Below are 6,462 nucleotides of genomic sequence, written 5' to 3'. Positions count from 1 at the left end.
CTGCATGACGTATTTTTGTGTGTTTGATGAGTGAATTTATATATTATTAAGATTACTTAAATAAATAATAAATAGTGCACTGCTGTATGAAGAATTTTTGTGTTTAATGAGTAAACATATGTTGGTATTTTCTGTATTTTTTGTTTTGTTTTGAGCTTACATAAACAAATAATCATTGTTGCATGAAGTATATTTGTGTGTAAACTTGTATTAAAGTCTCTTCCCTGCATCTGAATCCAGTTCCGGGTTTTCTCTCGGTCGATCCGCTCCAGGTGGAGTCGTGTATCCAGGCTGTGAATGAGCTCATGTTGGGTTGCATTGCTTCAATGTCTCGCAGTGAGAGATGCAAACAAGCGTAAAGAGCCATTAGAGCTCTAGTGGAAGCAAAGCAAAGGACTGCGCGACTGCAGCTGATTCTCTCTGTGTGTGTTTGGGACTTATTCTCTGATCGCTGGGAATCTACTGCGGACACTTGCTGTATTTCAGTGAAACTGAAGGTGAAATGTTGTGTTTCCAGCTGCTTTTTCCGCTGGTTGTCCTGGATCTGGAGTGGATCTGAACTGTTCGATGGCTGCAGTCCAGTGAAACCGGCCTGTCTTTGGATCCGTGTGTGTGTGTGTGTGTATGAATGTGTGTGTGTGTGCGTGTGTGTGTGCATGGGTCTATGTGTGGGTACGAGTCCTTATGAATGTGTGTGTAACCCCAGCACATTTCCTTGGAGGGGTATTTTTGTTGTTTTTGGGATCTATGGGATGCATCTAGATCGGGCTGGATCCTCTGGGGGGTGAGTGTGCATGGTTATTATATTTCATGTATTTTGTGCAGGAATTTTTGTGCTGCCACTTATTTGGTTCTCTAGCTTTAGCCGTCAGGATTAGCACTGCATTGACCTCATGGCTTTATTCCATGTTTGCATGCCTGAAATGTCACAGTAATTAACCAAGGCTGAGATTTATTTCATTATGTTTATTGAAATAGTTATTAGTATATAATTATGTTTTGTTTTTGTATTCTCTATGGTGTATGTGCGTTTCGCTGGATTTGGTCCTTGGAGCTATTTTGACATATCTCAGATGTGTCGTTGATGTTTAATGTGTCAGACATGTATATTATTGTGGTACTTGTTGTTATTGTTTTGTTCAGATATGTCTATACAAGTAAATCAGTCTGAATGCTAATGCTAACGCTACTGCTCTTTGTCATATCCGCCGTTAGCTCTGCTAGCGCACCTCGAGTGTGTTTTTGAGCGGTATAATAATCATATTTGACAGCGACAGAGGTGAAATTTGTGTTTTTATTGATGAGAGGGTCGTGATTGAGCTGTTGGGCTTGATTTGTGTGACGGTTTGATCAGTTAGTCGAGTGTGTGTGTGTGTGTGTGTGTGTGTGTGTGTGTGTGTGATGAACTCGTGCTTACAAAAGCTAAAGCGGCTAAACAACGTGTGTGTGTGTGTTGAGCAGAAAGACACAAGATTCACACACACTCACTGTATTTCTCAAAGTAATATCGTAACACCATGGCATTCATGAAGTACATTCGAATTGCTTAAGTGCAACAGTGCATGTATAAGGAAATTATTAAGTTTGGCAGGACAAGTACTATGGTATTACCATGTTTTTGGACATGTACAATGATTGTGTCATGGTGTTTTTGGAAGTGTGTTGGAGAACCGTTTAAAAAATACCAGGATACATACATTTTAGTGTCATATAAATAATAAAAAACCACGGTGAGACCATAACTGTACCATGGTGCAACCTAGTTTTTGTGAGGGAAGGCACCACCTTGGTATAATCATTAGTGACTGATATGGGTTTTAATGGCTCATATCTATAGAGCAGGTGATTGATTTGTTTAAAGCAATTACATTTTTGCTGCAATATTTGCTGAATTCACCAAAAATCTGTTATAACGATGGCAATGCTGTCAACGTGTTTTGAGTTTGACATTGCGCATGTTCCCATATTCAGTATTTACTCACCCTCTTTTTGTTACAACCACGACTTCAATTGAACACAAAAAGGTTAATATTTGGGCTTTTAGCCTCTAAAATGACGAAATGTGTCGTAACAGTAGTCCATACTACTCATGCACTACATACTCCAAGTCTTTTGAAGTCATATGCTAGCTTTGTATGATGCACAGATCCAAATTTTTCATATGACTTTATAAGACTTGAAATGTAGTGCATATTATATAACATCACGTTTATGCGGTTTGCAGATGCTTTTATCTAAAGCAGCCAACGTTGCATTCAAGGTCTACATTTTATCAGTTCATGCATTCTCTGGGAATTGATCCTATGACCTTGGTGTTGCTGGCGCTGTGCTTTACTGTCGCACAACTCATATGGACAACTGTTATGACGCTTTTAAGGTGTGTTCATGTCATTTTGAAGCTTAAAATCTCCAGTCCCTATAGAGCACAACAGCGTTTCCCATTTTTTTCAGCGGCCTTGGAAGTATTTTTCCCATAGGGATTTTTAAAAAGTCTTCCTTAAAGAGTTGTAATCACAAACCAAATCAGACAAAGTTACAAGGCTGTGAATTTAATGGCTTTAATGAGAGAAAGGACTGCAATCCTATGAAGCAATGATATAATCAAATTAAAAACAATAGATAAATTAAAGCTATTTATTTAAAAATGTTGATTATGTATTTAGAACCAATGTATTTTACGTTTACTGCAAAAAATGCATTTATATTTGGTCAGTTGCGATCCTTCCTGGGAGTTGGTGGTTGTTTTGGTGTGATTTACTTGTCCATGGTTGGAGATTTCTTTGTAGAGTCATGATTAACAGTTTTCATTGCATGATTATTTTTTAAAAATAAGTTGAAATGTTGCTGGCTGATGGCTTTAACAGAAACATACCATTGATTAACAACCTTGTAGCTCACAGTAGGTCTGTCTTTAATGGTTTATATGTTACTGCTAAAATCATTTCCACCTTTGGAGAAAATGAATGGTATTTTTACTTCCGGAAGCCAACTATTGGATTCAAAAAAGTACGTTATTCAAAATTTCTCAGAAAAGTCATATATGTTTTGTTTGAGTAAATAATGGCAGAATTGTCTTTTGTCGAGTGAACAGAGAACACACACACACTGACAGATCAAAAACTTTGTTTTCAGCAGTGCTTTCATAAAGCAGTTTGGTAGAGTGAGGGTCATTTATCAGGAAAGAACAGCAGCTTGATTTGTTTTGGTGTCAGTTTGTCATCCTACCACAGTAATTATTGTGTCCCGTTTAGTTTGCTGAAGGGCAGAATCATCCCTCGAGTGTCTTTCCTCATTTCTGCCTTCAAACCGCAGAAGGCCTCTCAAAATCATTGTGGAAAAACCGTCTTCTTTCTTAACGTGAGCCAGCGTTGACATTGGCACCGTTAGTGATCAGAAATTGAGCCGCACATGCACGAAAGCCATGAAAATTTACACTTTGCATTAATAATTCAAGGTCTGCCAGTGCTCTTGTCGTCGATGGAGTGGTCCGAGGTGCTTTTCCGCAGGTTCAAAGACGAGTCATTACGACTAATGTAACATCATCAAGTTCAATTCGCGCAAATTACTGTCTCTTGACATTTGGCACCTTCTGTTTCCATTAAGTCCAAAACAACAGTTTCTGCCAAAATATCACCGTGTGTGCACTGCCAAAGACAGTCTGATGTTCTGCTGGGGCTCCAAGACTGTAATTCTTAACAGATAGTTGCAGTCCTGGATGCTGATTGGTTGATACAGTGTTCAAACTGAAGATCGTCTAGCAAAATGATGCCACTTTACAACTTGCACAAACTTGAGTATATCCTTTCAATGCATGTGCAGAAAGTGCGATGATCGATATTTTTGATGTCTGTGTTCTTGGTGGCATTGCTTTTTGTTAGTTCAGTGCAGTAGTTGTATTCTTTGTGTGCATTTATCGAGTATAAAAACAAACCCAGAAAGCTTACAGTGCAAACCGAAAGTGCTAATGTTTGAGTGAGTGGATGCATTTTGCTTTGCTGTCAAACCTTTACAGTTGTAGAAATGAGAATTCAGTTCCAGAAATGTGTGTTTGGAAAGTACCTGACGTTTTGGCATGTTTTTAGGGGTTTATGGTTCTCTTTATGAATTGTGCATGAGCGCTGATCATTGTGGTGGCGCTCTGATTTATGCTGTGTGCATTAGGGAGTCATTGCTCAAGTTATTTTCATCTTAGTTCCCCATTTCAGTGAGCGAAACTGAGAGGTTATGTTACCTAGTTTCTCTGGTTTGCTTCTGTCTTTGTGCGGATAAGTGCTGAAAAGCACCTGAAATCTGAGCTTTATAACCTGCCTTTATTCAAGATTTACACAGGATTTTTTTATTTTGTCCTAGACGCTGCCTTCTGTTGCGTTAATGTGAATCGTTTATGATCTTTATTGAGTCACTAGGCTCTTTCATTTAGCCATTTTGAGATTATCGACATCGTGAAAATGGTTTATTATTATAAAATAAATGTAATTAGTTATTGAACCATGGTGTCTTTTATTGTATTGCACTTGGTTCCGTTTTATTAATGCAGTACATCTCTGAAGCTCAATTTTGAATTGATTTTGGGCTGCAGCTTCAATGTATCAACTGTTCTTTACGACCTAAACCACCACGAACGTAGAGACTTAAAATGTCTCAATGCTCAGCTATACATATTTGACCATAATGTTTCTTCAGCTACTAATGCATGTCAGTTACATCAATGACCAGTTTTGGAGGTAATGCATTACAAGTAAGGAGAATTTTCAAGTAACTAGTGAAGTAACACTTTTAAATTTACAGTAAAATATCTGAGTTCCATTTTTAAATAAGTAATGCCATTTACTTTGCTTTCCCATTTATTGACTGACAGCTCTCCTGTCCGCATGATGAGAGAAAGCTGGAGTGCACAGGCGTTGTGTGCGCTGTGTGAGCACGATGCTTACTAGATGTGAAATGCATTTACTCATCTCACTTGCACAAAACCGATTCAGTATTCCTCAAAATCAGTAAAAACAGTGAAATGCAAACTCAGAATATGATGGAAACCTGCAATAATTCAAAGTAACACAAATATCCTTTGTGTATTTAATCCCATTTTTTTAACCAATATCTTTGCTGTTGACCTTCAGTGATCCAGTTCAACCATGTACAAATAAACAAAGAGTTTTTTTTTTTTTTTTAATTGCTGAAGAGTGTTGAACTTTCTTCTCCTGCGTCTTATTCTTCATGTAATTCTATGAAAGCCTGTTTCTGCCACTGAATAAAAAAGGTAATTGCGACTTATAAAGTCATAATTGCAATCTTGAGACTTGTGAGTTTATATCTCACAATTCTGAGTTTTTTTTTATCGCATTTGCGAGTTTATATCACGCAGTGGCCTACTGGCTTTATACTTTATACTGACTTTATAACTGCAACTGCGAGGTTCTTGCCACGCAATTCTGAGAAAAAATTCTTCTAGTTTGCATTTCATTTTTTTTATATTAAAAGCAAGCTAGGCCAGATGAAAAAAGTAACGCAAAAGTAATGCAGTACATTACTTTCCATAAAAAGTAACTCAATTACTTACTCTTTTAGAGTAACACAGTATTGTTATGCATTACTTTTAAAAGTAACTTTGCCCAACACTGTCAATGACTATTTTTTTTTAAATTTGACTTACAGCTTGTAATGTTGCAAATATTAATTAATGTAGATTTACATTTATTTATTTATCCGTTTATTGCATTTATGCCAATGTGGAGCGCTACAGCAAAAACTATTCCGATAGTAGAATGCCAGGCCAATTAATCAGACAATTTGGCAGTTTTATTAAAGTATGTCTCTGGAGGCCATGTATGACAGTGATTTAACCCAGTTTTTTAATTGATTTTGGGTAAAACCCATTTGACTATTCTGCGGTTGGATGGATAACCTGCATTGAGTACGGTTTGGTGCATGTTCAGGCTCCAGCAGAAGCCTTTTTGGCATCAGGTGCTGTTGCGGTCTGAGTTGTCCTGATCCACAACAAAGCCTCCTGGAGATAAATGGCTTGCTGGGGATTTCTATTCCTGCGGCGAGCGCGGTGAGGTGAGCTCAGGATAACGTCTGCTAAGTCACTCTCTCCCTCGCTCTGACATTTTGTTATCGTGCTGCCATTTGGCCGGAACCCAAGTGGATTCTAGCGCAGTGACAGACGAACGCTTTGCTCATCGGACCCGGAGCGGAGCGTGTTGAATGTCAGGGGTGTGGTACGAGTCCTTACATACACTCCAGAGTGGGACGCTGTTCAGGATTTTACACCCCTCATAAAGCTTTGTAACTGTCTTGAACGGCAGTGAGTTATGGCCTCGTCTTCAGCTCGCTGTTGGGGGCCGTGTTTTGTGCTTCTGTCTTGTTTCCAATTCTAGTGAATGAGGGGGATTTTAGCTTTATTCAGTCTGTTTTTGGCCAATCCGGGCTCATATTGGACTTCATTCATTGCAGATTGACTTT

At 38.4% G+C, this 6,462-nt stretch overlaps 1 protein-coding gene across 4 annotated transcripts in view; it reads left to right on the top strand.

Moving 5' to 3' along the window:
• Nucleotides 1-292: 292 nt before the first annotated feature.
• Nucleotides 293-6,462, top strand: part of znf609a (zinc finger protein 609a) — a 107,261-nt gene continuing 101,091 nt past the window's right edge. Inside the window, exon 1 of one of the 4 annotated variants that reach the window (XM_058767995.1) lies at nucleotides 293-497. The gene's annotated coding sequence lies outside the window, so the exon portion shown is untranslated. Of the gene's footprint in view, nucleotides 785-6,462 lie in introns of all 4 variants that reach the window. The other 3 variants (XM_058767994.1, XM_058767998.1, XM_058767996.1) reach the window with 3 other exon arrangements.

The sequence above is a fragment of the Onychostoma macrolepis genome, chromosome 25, assembly GCF_012432095.1.
Source record: "Onychostoma macrolepis isolate SWU-2019 chromosome 25, ASM1243209v1, whole genome shotgun sequence".
NCBI lineage: Eukaryota > Metazoa > Chordata > Actinopteri > Cypriniformes > Cyprinidae > Onychostoma > Onychostoma macrolepis.
The sequence above is the reverse complement of the archived record's forward strand: the minus strand, read 5'-3'. Positions and strand labels throughout refer to the sequence as shown.